The sequence below is a fragment of the Symphalangus syndactylus genome, chromosome 23 (assembly GCF_028878055.3).
Source record: "Symphalangus syndactylus isolate Jambi chromosome 23, NHGRI_mSymSyn1-v2.1_pri, whole genome shotgun sequence".
Lineage (NCBI taxonomy): Eukaryota > Metazoa > Chordata > Mammalia > Primates > Hylobatidae > Symphalangus > Symphalangus syndactylus.
Window position 1 is genome coordinate 36,990,019 of NC_072445.2, and position 12,274 is coordinate 37,002,292.

The 12,274-nt window shown below is 42.0% G+C and overlaps 1 protein-coding gene and 1 non-coding gene across 4 annotated transcripts in view; one reads left to right on the forward strand and one right to left on the reverse strand.

Moving 5' to 3' along the window:
• Positions 1–12,274, forward strand: part of ILRUN (inflammation and lipid regulator with UBA-like and NBR1-like domains) — a 112,629-nt gene that overhangs the window by 12,125 nt on the left and 88,230 nt on the right. The window lies entirely within an intron of this gene.
• On the reverse strand, positions 2,294–2,398 carry LOC129473879 (small nucleolar RNA U13). The gene has a single exon (XR_008654405.1). It is a non-coding gene; the product is annotated as a small nucleolar RNA U13 (small nucleolar RNA).

Consider the following 12,274-nt stretch of genomic DNA (forward strand, 5'->3'; position numbering starts at 1 on the left):
ACCCTGCAAAGACTGGTCTCAGTTTACCTACTTCTACCTTGCCTGGCATATCTTTGTAGTGAATATTCTGCTTTTCTCTGCTCTGTTCAAACTAGGCTGCTGCTCATTCCCACATAAACTTTTGCTCTCCCAATTTTAAACTTGTTTCTCCTACTTAGAATGCTATTCTTTCCTTTCTACCTGAAGAAGTCCTATCGTTTTTCTGAAATTGACATACTGATCCTGTTCTTAGCCGTGTACTCTTCTTTGAACTCCACTCTTTCCTTTTTTATAGTGTTTATTATGTATAGAAACACACTTTTAAGAGGACAGTGCCCCCAATAGCCTTTGTTTCTCCCTAAGCCTCTTATGCACTGCTTTGTACATAGGTGCTCAGTAAACATTTGTTGAAGTAATATGTAAGGGTAGATGGGAGAAAAGGCTTAATTTTTTTCTTATGCCTGTGTTACTCAGTAATTTAGATGTGAATGGACAAAAATATTTTGTAAGCTCTCTAAAGTTCTCTTAGATCATTGCCATTGTGTTTCCATTGAGGAAAAACTTTAAAAAGTCATATAAGCGCATATTAAGTTCAAATAGTTTAGAATAGTTTAAACAGGGGTTGCAAACTAAAATATGTTTAGGTGCCAAATGGGTAACAATTGAAGGTGTGTGAACTGGAAAGCCTTGCCTTTTTTTTTTTGAAACGGAGTCTCGCTCTGTCGCCCAGGCTGGAGTGCAGTGGCGCGATCTCGGCTCACTGCAAGCTCTGCTTCCTGGGTTCACGCCATTCTCCTGCCTCAGCCTCCTGAGTAGCTGGGACTACAGGCGCCCGCCACCACGCCCGGCTAATTTTTTTTTTTTTTGTATTTTTAGTAGAGACGGGGTTTCACTGTGGTCTCGATCTCCTGACCTCGTGATCCGCCTGCCTCGGCCTCCCAAAGTGCTGGGATTACAAGCGTGAGCCACCGCGCCCGGCCAGCCTTGCCTTTATAAAGAGCATGTTTGATACTTGCCTTAAATATTGCCCTGCTAGAATGGGGGCCCAGTGTTAGATTTTTCTATTTTTTTCAAGAGGAGTCAAAAATATAGGTTTTTATAGGAAATGCCCTGGTTTTGTTGTTTTTTTGGGGGGTGGGGTACAGAGTCTCGCTCTGTCACCCAGGCTGGAGTGCATTGGTAGGATCGCTGCTCGCTGCAACCTCCGCTCCCCCATATGCCTCCCTGGGCTCTAAGTGATCCTCCCACCTCAGCCTCCCAAGTAGCTGGGACCACAGGCACCTGCCACCATGGCCGGTTATGTTTTTGCATTTTTAGTAGAGACAGGGTCTTGCCGTGTTGCGCAGGCTGGTCTCAAACTCCAGAGCTCAAACTGTCTGCCCACCTTGTCCTCCCAAAGTGCTGGGATTACAGGCATGAGCCACTGTGACCGGCTGAAATATCCTGATTTTTAAATGTTGGCAATTAATTCAAGTATTTTAAAAACACTGAAGACCAAATATAAAGCACATCTGTAGGCAGAATGTAGCCCTTGGGCTACTCATTTGTAACCCCTGTACTAAAGATTGGAAGCATAAACCCCTCCTGTTTCCAGATATAGCCACTGCTAACAATTTCTTCTGACCTTTCTGTGCATTATATTCGGAGCTGAGATTGCCCCATTGCACAGAATATTCTGTGCTATATATATATATATATATATATATATATATATATATGTGCGTATATATAACATAGAATTTTCTATGCATGTATATGTATGTAAAATTATATATATAAACTTTTTAAACAGCTGTGGTTATTGCTGTTGATTGTCTTTACTCTTCAGAGTAGTAGATAACAAGGCCCTTATACCCACATTGTTTGAGTGGGAACTGAATTTAGTTGTCAAAGTACTTGGATAGGCTGATCATGTATACATATATATACACATACACATATATACAAATACACATAAACACACATATGTGTATATTTATGTGTGTGTGTGTATATATATATATATTTTTTTTTTTTTTTTTTTTTGAGACAGGGTCAAAAAGGTAGGTTTTTATAGGCAAGGTCCTGATTTTGTTTTTTTTTGTTGAGGTAACAGGTCTTGCTCTGTCACCCAGGCTGGAGTGCAGTGACATGATCATGGCTCACTGCAGCCTCGACTTCCTCGGCTCCAGCAATCCTCCCATCTCAACCTCCCGAATAGCTGGGACTACAGATGTGTGCCACCATGCCTGGCTAATTTTTAAAATTTTTTGTAGAGATGGGGTCTCCCTGTGTTGCTCTGACTGGATTTTTTTTTTTAACTTTATTTTTTTCACATCAGAGAAATAATGTGCCAATGTCATAACAAGGTTTGAGGGAGGGCACATGTCTCACATAAGTGTGAACACCCAATCATCACGCTTATGAACTACAAAAGGATAGATATTTTAAAGAATTAACAATGTGCTGGGTGTGGTGGCTCATGTCTGTAATCCCAGCACTTTGGGAGGCTGAGGCAGGCAAATTGTGTGAGTCTAGGAGTTTGAGACTAGCCTAGGCCACATAGGGAGACCCCAACTCTACGAAAAATACAAAAATTAGCTGGGTATGGTGGCATGCACTTGTAGTCCCAGCTACTTGGGAGGCTGAGATGAGAGGATCACTTCAGAAGACAGAGATTGGCCGGGCATGGTGGCCCACCCCTGTAATCCCAGCACTTTGGGAGGCTGAGGTGGGCGGATCACAAGGTCAGGAGATCGAGACCATCCTGGCTAACATGTTGAAACCCTGTCTCTACTAAAAATACAAAAAAATTAGCTGGGCCTGGTGGCGGGCACCTGTAGTCCCAGCTACTCAGGAGGCTGAGGCAGGAGAATGGCGTGAACCCGGGAGGTGGAGCTTGCAGTGAGCCAAGATCGTGCCACTGCACTCCAGCCTGGGCGACAGAGCGAGACTCCGTCTCAAAAAAAAAAAAAAAAAAAAAAAGACGGAGGTTGCAGCGAGCTGAGATTACCCCATTGCACTCCAGCTTGGGTGACAGAGCAAGACCTTGTCTTAAAACAGACAAGGCTGGGCGTGGTGGCTCATGCCTGTAATCCCAGCACTTTGGGAGGCCATGGTGGGCGGATCATGAGGTCAGGAGTTCGAGACCAGCCTGGCCAACATGGTGAAACCTCGTCTCTAGAAAAAATAAATTTAAAAAAAGCAAAATAAAAATATAAGAATTAGTGGGGCTTGGTGGTGTGCACCTGTAATCCCAGCTACTCGGGAGGCTGAGTCAGGAGAATCGCTTGAACGTGGGAGGCAGAGTTGCAGTGAGCCGAGGTCGCACCGCCGCACTCTAGCCTGGAAGACAGAGCAAGACTCTGTCTCAAAAAAAAAAAACTGTAGTGGTGGGCTTTGGTCATTTGAAATATAGTAAAATCCTTTCTCATTAAGCAACAAATTCTTATCCAGTAATTATGTATAATTTTATTAAAACTTAGTTTTGCTTTGTTAAGAAGTAAACTAGTAGTAAGCTCATCTGACAATATTATTTACAATATTGTTTGAGAACAAGAAACCCAAAATGCAACAGGACTAAAACTGAAAAGGTTTAACTCTTTATTTTTATTTTTTTTATTTTTAAAATGAGACAGGGTCTTGCTATGTTGGCAGGCTGGTCTCAAACTCCTGAGCTCAAGCAATTCTCCTGCCTTGGCCTCCCAAAGTGCTGGGATTTCAGGCGTGAGCCGCCACACCCAGTGAAAGGGTTTAACTCTTTCTAAATCACCTTGTGCAGAGAAGACGAATACGTTTTTCACTTGTTGGAAGGGTAATTGATTTAGTAAATGGTGTTCTCATTTGCCAAAGTTAATGTTTGTTTTGGGAGGGAGAGCAGTTTATTCCCAAATATAGAGGATCAGCCCCACTATGTACTGAGGTTTAAAAAACCCACCTTTTACAATGAATGGTTGTGCTTTTTTTAGTGTGTTTTGAGCCTGAGGTCTGTCAAGTGTTTCTGAGGGTTCACACTTGAATTATTGTGCTTGAGGTCAGTGATTCATAAGAGGTCAGCCTCTTATGAAGCAACTACCTTCTAATGGTTGATTGAATGATACATGATGTGCTTCTAAAGTGCTTTCTGGTCAGCATTTTATTTTCTAAAGTAAATTTTATTTTTTACTTTTTTTTTTTTAACCCTTTGGTAACAGGCCTTGAGAAGAGTGGAAACCACTGGCTGGGGGTTGGGGTTTGCATACAACTGTGACAGGGAAGCCCTACCTTATTTTTAAATTTTTAAAATGATTGTATTTTGTTATGACATAAACAGCACTTGTCTTTCAAGTTGCCTGCTTGGGTCTCTTCCAGGTGTACTTTTTCTTTCTTTCCTGTTCTAAAGCCTTTTAAAATAAACTTCCACTCCTGCTGTGAAGAAAAAAAATTGTTAGGATCTGAATGTTGGCAAAAAGTTAAAAAAAAAAAAAAAGAGTTAAAAAAATAGAAAGAAAGAAAAATATAAAAATAAAAAATAGGCCGGTCACGATGGCTCACACCTTTGGGAGGCAGAGGCGGGCAGATCACTTGAGGTCAGGAGTTCGAGACCAGCCTGGCCAACATGGTGAAACCCCGTCTCTATTAAAAATACAAAATTCACTTTGGGAGGCCGAGGCGGGCGGATCACAAGGTCAGGAGATCGAGACCACGGTGAAACCCCGTCTCTACTAAAAATACAAAAAATTAGCCGGGCGTGGTGGCGGGCGCCTGTAGTCCCAGCTACTCGGAGAGGCTGAGGCAGGAGAATGGTGTGAACCCGGGAGGTGGAGCTTGCAGTGAGCCAAGATCGCGCCACTGCACTCCAGCCTGGGCGACAGAGCGAGACTCCGTCTCAAAAAAAAAAAAAAAAAAAAAAAAAAACAAAATTTAGCCAGGTGCCTGTAATCCCAGCTACTCAGGAGGCTGAGGCAGGAGAATCACTTGAGCCTAGGAGGCAGAGGTTTCAGTGAGCTGAGATGGCGCCACTGCACTCCAGCCTGGGCAGCAGAGCAAGACTCTGTCTCCAAAAAAAAAAAAAAAAAAAAAAAAAAAGACATGATTTATGTTCATTGCAGATAGATTAGAAAGAACTGGTAAACAAAACAAACAAAAAAAAAGCGATAATAATGGGACCCAGAGATAAAAATGTTAACCTTTTGATATATGTATATTCTAATAACATATTGTGTGTGTGTGTTGTACCTGTGATTGCTTTATAAAAGTGGGGCATTTACTATATTCTAGATACTGTTTTAAGTGATTTATATTTAATATATAATTTAATACAATAATTCTAGGAAATGAATATTGTTATCCTCATTTTTTACAAAAGGAAAAGAGAGAGAGGTTAAATAACCTAAAGTCACATGGGTGGAAATGGAATTCAAACATAAGTAGCCTGTGCTTCCGATTACTGTGTTTCACACATTGTATGAGTTTCCTAGTGTTGCTTAAGAAACAACACAAACTGGGTGGCTTAAACCTACAGAAATTAACTTCCTTATAGTTTGAGAAACTAGAAGTTCCAAATTGAGAGTGTTAGCAGGTCCATCATCCCTCTGAAGTTTCTAGGGCAGCATCCCTTCTTGCCTCTTTTTAGCTTTTGGTGGCTCCTTCCAATCTTTGGCCTTCCTTGGCTTGTAGCTGTATCACTCTAGTGTCTGCCTTATTAGTCAGATGGCTTTCCTTGTGTGTCTCCAAATCTCCTTCCCCTTATAAGGATACCAGTCAGTTGGATTTAAGGCCCACCCTAATCTTATATGACCTCATCTTAACTGATTACATCTGCAAAGACCCTGTTTCCAAATAAGGTCACATTCTGAGGTTCTGGAAGGACGTGAATTTTGGGGAGATACTGTTTAACCTATTGCCCACCTTGTTGTGTAATCTGTTCTTCACTGAATGATATAACCATTTTCCCAGTCTTAATAAATACAATTCAACACTTACCTTTAAAGGTTTTGTAGTATTCTATTACATAGATATGATTAATAATCTTTTTGTTGGATATCTAGATTGTTTAAAATTTTTTTCAATATAAATTCAGTATTGAACATTTCTTGTAGTTAAATCTTTGCTTGCATCCCTATTTCCTTACAATTTATTCCTAGAATTAGATTGCTGGGCTGAGGATTGCTGGGCTAAATATAAACATGGCTTTTAATGCTCTTAATACTTAATTGCCAAATTGTCTTACACCTCATAAAGATTGGATGCATTTGTATTTCTGCCATTACCGTAACGAGTATTTCTTTGACCATCTCATCAGTGTAGCGCATAATATATTTTTTTTCCAATTTCATAGGTAAAAAATGTGATCCTGTTTTAATTTGTATTTTGCCATTTCTTTTTTTTTCTTCCTCCCAACTTTTATTTTAGATTCGGAGGTACACGTGCAGGTTTGTTATATGGATAAATTGCGGGTCATGGGGTTGGTGTACAGATTGTTGCCCAGGTAATAAGCATAGTACCTGACAAGTAGTTTTTTGATCCTCACCCTCCCACCCTGTTTTGTCATTTCTCATGAGTACTTTCATGTGCTAAAGGTCTGTTTTATTTATCTTATGAATTTACTGAACTTGCACTTTTGTCTTTTTTCCATGAAGAGCTTTACCTTCTTGGGAAATGAAATTTCTTTTTTTTTTTTTTTTTTTTTTTTTTTGAGACGGAGTCTGGAGTGCAGTGGTGTGATCTAGGCTCACTGCAAGCTCTGCCTCCCGAGTTCTCGCCATTCTGCCTCAGCCTCCCGAGTAGCTGGGACTACAGGTGCCCACCACCACACCCAGCTAATTTTTTGTATTTTTGTATTTTTAGTAGAGACGGGGTTTCACCATGTTAGCCAGGATGGTCTCGATCTCCTGACCTCGTGATCCACCTGCCTCGGCCTCCCAAAGTGCTGGGATTACAGGCATGAGCCACCTCGCCTGGCCGAAATTTCTTTTTTTATACTCAATTGTAAAAGTAATAATGCTGGATATAAAAACCCAACAAATTCAGAATGAAGCCCTATCGGATAGTACTATGCTCATTTTCTGAGTGATGAAATCATTTGTATACCAAACCCCAGTGACATGCAATTTACCCATGTAACAAACCTGCACATGTTTGTACTCCCTGAACCTAAAATAAGAGTTGAAAAATAAAAATAAATTAGAGCCGGGTGCGGTGGCTCATGCCTGATATCCCAGCACTTTGGGAGGCCAAGACGGGTGGATCACCCGAGGTCAGGAGTTCAAGACCAGCTTGACCAACATGGTGAAACCCCGTCTCTACTAAAAAATACAAAAATTAGCCGGGCGTGGTGGTGGGCACCTGTAATCCCAGCTACTCGGAAGGCTGAAGCAGGAGAATCTCTTGAACTCAGGAGGCGGAGGTTGCAGTGAGCTGAGATTGCAGCACTGCACTCCAGCCTGGGTGACAGAGCAAGACTCCATCTCAAAAAAAAAAAAAAAATTAAATGTGAAATTAGGTAATATTAAATATGTCAATTCTCAGGCCGGACACAGTGGTGCATACCTGTAATCGCAACACTTTTTTTTTTTTTTTTTTTTTTTTTTTGAGACAGGATCTCACTGTTGCTCACGCTGGAGTGCAGTGGTGTGATCACAGCTCACTGCAGCCTCGACCTCCTGGGCTTAAGTGATCCTTTGACCTCAGCCTGTCAAGTAGCTGGGATTAAAGGCATGTGCCACCACACCTGGCTAATTTTTGTGTTTTTTGTACTTTTTGTACATAGGGGGTTTGTCATATTGTCCAGACTGGCCTCGAACTCCTGGGTGCAAGCAATCTTCCCACCTCAGCATCCCAAAGTTTTGGGATTACAGGCATGAGCCGTGGTGACCGGCCCTGTTTCGTTTTTAATAAATGGCATTATACTTTGGGGAACAACAACAAAAAAAAACAGTAAAGCTGCTTGTAATACTAAAAGCTAATAACTTGTCAGTGTGTGTTCATATACATACATATATAGCTACTCATATGCCTATTATATATTTCAAATTGGAATATAACCATGTATACATACTGCGTTATAGCCTACTTTTTAACTTATAGTTATCTTTCCATATCTGTTTTTCATGACTCCTAGCGTCCCATTATTTGAGTATTCTGTAACTTCATCAGTCATTTATTGATTTTTTTCACTATTATAAATATTTCTGTTCACTTGCTTAATTATTTTCATCTCTCTCTCAATTCTTTTTTTTTTCCTTTGAGACAGTCTCCCTCTGTCACCTAGGCTGGAGTGCAGTGGCGTGATCTCGGCTCACTGCAGCCTCTGCCTCCTGGGTTCAAGTAACTTTCCTGCTTCATCCTCCCTGGTACCTGGGATTACAGGCATACACCACCATGCCTGGCTAATTTTTGTATTTTTAGTAAAGATGGGGTTTCGCCATCTTGGCTAGGCTGGTCTTGAACTCCTGACCTTAGGTGATCTGCCCACCTCGGCCTCCCAAAGTGCTAGGATTACAGACGTGAGCCCCTGTGCCCAGCCTTCAATTCTTTTTTTTTTTTATTGTGACATAAAACCCATGTATTTATTTAGGGCAAATTCTGAGAAGCAGAATTGGCAGGTCAAGGTATGCCCTTTTGAAGGTTCTTGATAAACATTGCCAGATTGCCTCCAAGAAGTATGTACCAATTAATTTTAACAGGCAGTAGAAAGCCTGATTTTGGATAATTATGTTTTTATCTTTACCAGGTAGATTTATCTGATAGATAAAAGGTGTTACTTGTTTTATTTTGTGTTTCCTTGATTGCTGGTGAAGTCTTAATTCTTTTGTATGTGTGATGGCTATATTTTATATATGTACGGAAATTTTTATTTTCAAAGAAAGTATGTTTAGCTGGGCAAGGTGGTGCATGCCTGTAGTCCCAGCTACTTGGGAGGCTGAGGCAGTTGGATCACTTGAGCCCAGGAGGTCGAGGCTGCAGTGAGCTGAGATCGTGCCACTGCACTGGAGCCTGGGTGACAAAGTGAGACCTTGTCTTTAAAAAAATCTCTCTCTCTCTTTCCATATCTATTTCTCTCTCTCTCTCCATATATATATATGGAGAGAGAGAAAGGGTCTTGCTCGGTTGCCCAGGCTAGAGTGCAGTCCTAGAATCATGGCTCACTGCAGCCTCAACCTCCCAGACTCAAATGATCCTCCTGCCTTATCCTCCCTAGTAGCTGGGACTACAGGAATGTGCTGCCACGCCCAGCATTTTTTTTTGTAGAGACAATGTCTTGCTATGTTACCCAGGCTGGTCTGGAACTCCTGGGTGATCCTCCACCTCAGCCTCTCAACATGCCCCATGGGGTTACTGGGATGAGCCACCTGTGCCCAGCTCTATATATACTGTTCTCAAACTTGATTTTTAAATTTCACAGTATGTTATGGACAGCATGTTTTTTGTTTTCTGTTTTTGTTTTTTGAATGGATGCATTGTATGTCCATTGTCGTTGGTCATATTTTATTTAACCACTATTTTGTTGATGGACAAGAGTTTTGCTACACTCTTAACCAACTGAAGAGTTATCTGTATCTTTACCTTGTTGCTGGCCTGGTGGGTTAAAATGTATTCATTTTAATTTGTTTTTCTGTAATTATGAATGAGGTTGGATATCTTTCCATATCTTTATTGGCCTTTTGTATTTTTCTGTGACTTGTGTATTTTCCTCTCTACCTTTCTCAGATTGTCGTTCTTTTCTTCATTGATTTATGTGAGCTGTTTGCATATTAAGGAAAATAGCTTATTAGATTCTTTTTTTTTTTTTTTTTTTTTTTGAGACAGAGTCTTTTTCTGTGCCCCAGGCTGGAGTGCAGTGGCGCGATCTCGGCTCACTGCAAGCTCCACCTCCCGGGTTCACGCCATTCTCCTGCCTCAGCCTCCCGAGTAGCTGGGACTACAGGCGCCCGCCAACACGCCCGGCTAATTTTTTGTATGTTTAGTAGAGACGGGGTTTCACCATGTTAGCCAGGATTGTCTAGATCTCCTGACCTCGTGATCCTCCCGCCTCGGCCTCCCAAAGTGCTGGGATTACAGGCTTGAGCCACCGCGCCTGGCTAGATTCTTTTTTTTTTTTTTTTGAGGTGGAGTCTCGCTCTGTCGCCCAGGCTGGAGTGCAGTGGCGCAATCTCGGCTCACTGCAAGCTGCGCCTCCCGGGTTCACGCCATTTTCCTGCCTCAGCCTCTCCGAGTAGCTGGGACTACAGGCGCCCGCCACCACGGCCGGCTAATTTTTTGTATTTTTAGTAGAGACGGGGTTTCACCGTGGTCTCGATCTCCTGACCTCGTGATCCACCCGCCTCGGCCTCCCAAAGTGCTGGGATTACAAGCGTGAGCCACCGCGCCCGGCCAATAGCTTATTAGATTCTTATGGTTCCTCCAGTTTGTCTCACTTGGTTTATAATGTTTTTTACTATGTGGCACTTTTTGGGTGAATTTTTATGACATTGACTCCAGCAGTCTTTTCCTTTTTGATATCTGCTTTAAAGTGCGGCGGCGGTGTGTCGGGGAGGGGCGGTGGGAGGGGGAGAAATCTTTCCTTATTATATAAAATTCACTTCTGTTTTATTTATGACTGCACAGTTTACTTATAAATATTCTATATAGCTGAATTTTTTTCAATGTTAGTACCTTAACATGTTTTCCAGATGATTAGTCAGTTTTCCCATTCATTGAAAAATGTACATTTCCCTGATGATTTGAAATGCCATCTTTATCATATATCAAATGCTTATATATATTTGGGCTTGTTTTGCACCTTTTTTGTTGTTGTTTTGCTTTTTATTTTTTTGAGATGGAGTCTCACTTTGTCACCCAGGCTGGAGTGTAGTGGCACCATCTCAGCTCACTGCAACCTCTGCCTCCCAGGTTCATGTGATTCTCCTGCCTTAGCTTCCTGAGTAGCTGGAATGACAGGTACCCACTACCACGCCTGGCTGGTTTTTGCATTTTTAGTAGAGACAGAGTTTCACCATGTTAGCCAGGCTGGTTTTGAACTCTTAACCTCAGGTGATTAGCCCACCTGGGCCTCCGAAAGTGCTGGGATTACTTGCGTGAGCCACTGCACTTGGCCTGTTTTTGCACTTTTTCTTGAGTTGCATTGGTGCGCATGTCCAGTTTTTCAGGGCCTCAGTCAGAGTTTAATAAAAAAAATTTTTGTGTGTGTATGTGTGTGGAGATGGGGGTCTTGCCAACTTGCTCATGCTGGTTGTGAACTCCTGGGCTCAACTGATCCTCCTGCATGGCCTCCCAAAGTGCTGGGCTTACAGGTGTAAGCTACTGTACCCAGCTGAAAGTCAGAGTTTTAATGTGTACTTAAAGGTGTTTTTAAAGGGGAAGTACATTTCCTTATTTAATTTTCATTTTATCCAGATTACAAATGTATGGTTTAAAGACTAAAGTAGTTCTGTTGGCTTGTTAAAAGCAACAAGGGGTTCTAGACCTTTTTCTTCCTTCCTTGACTCCCCAGAGGCAATTCTGTTTCATCCTTTCAACTGATTTTTGGGTTTTTACCTCTCTCTCAAATTTTTTTAACCTTTAATCATTATCTGTTGACTTTACACAGGGAGATAAGGATTTTGCTTTGTGATAGCCAATGTAGTGGTGAAGAGCAAAGTTCAAAGCCTCTGCTGTGTGACATATGGCAAGTTACTGTCTCTGTGCCTCAGTTTTCTCATATATAACATAAGGGCACCAGTTGTTAAATTGGAATTAGGTAAATTGATAGTATAAAGATTTGGGGGCCGGGCGCGGTGACTCACGCCTGTAATCCCAGCACTTTGGGAGGCTGAGGCAGGCAAATCACCTGAGGTCAGAAGTTCGAGATCAGCCTGGCCAACATGGTGAAAGCCCGTGTTTACTAAAAATACAAAAATTAGCTGGGCGTGGTGGTGTGTGCCTGTAATCCCAGCTACTCCGGAGGCTGAGGCAGGAGAATTGCTTGAACCCGGGAGGCGGAGGTTGCGGTGAGTCATGATCGCACCATTGCCCTCCAGCGTGGGCGACAGAGCAAGACTCTGTTTCAAAAAAATAAATAAATAAAAAGATTTGGACCTCTGCCTGACCCATAGTAATTGTTAGTTTCATTCACCCCATTTCCTGTTCTCCCATTTTAGTTATTTGTAATTTGGCTAAATGAATTTTCATTTGTGTGTGTGTATGTGGTTGTTACTGTTCTTGAGACAGGATTTCTCTGTCACCCAGTGGCGCGATCACAGCTCACTGTAGCCTTGACCTCCTGGGCACAAATGATCCTCTCACCTAAGCCACTCTAGTACCTGGAACTACAGGCATGTGCCACCACACTCAGCAT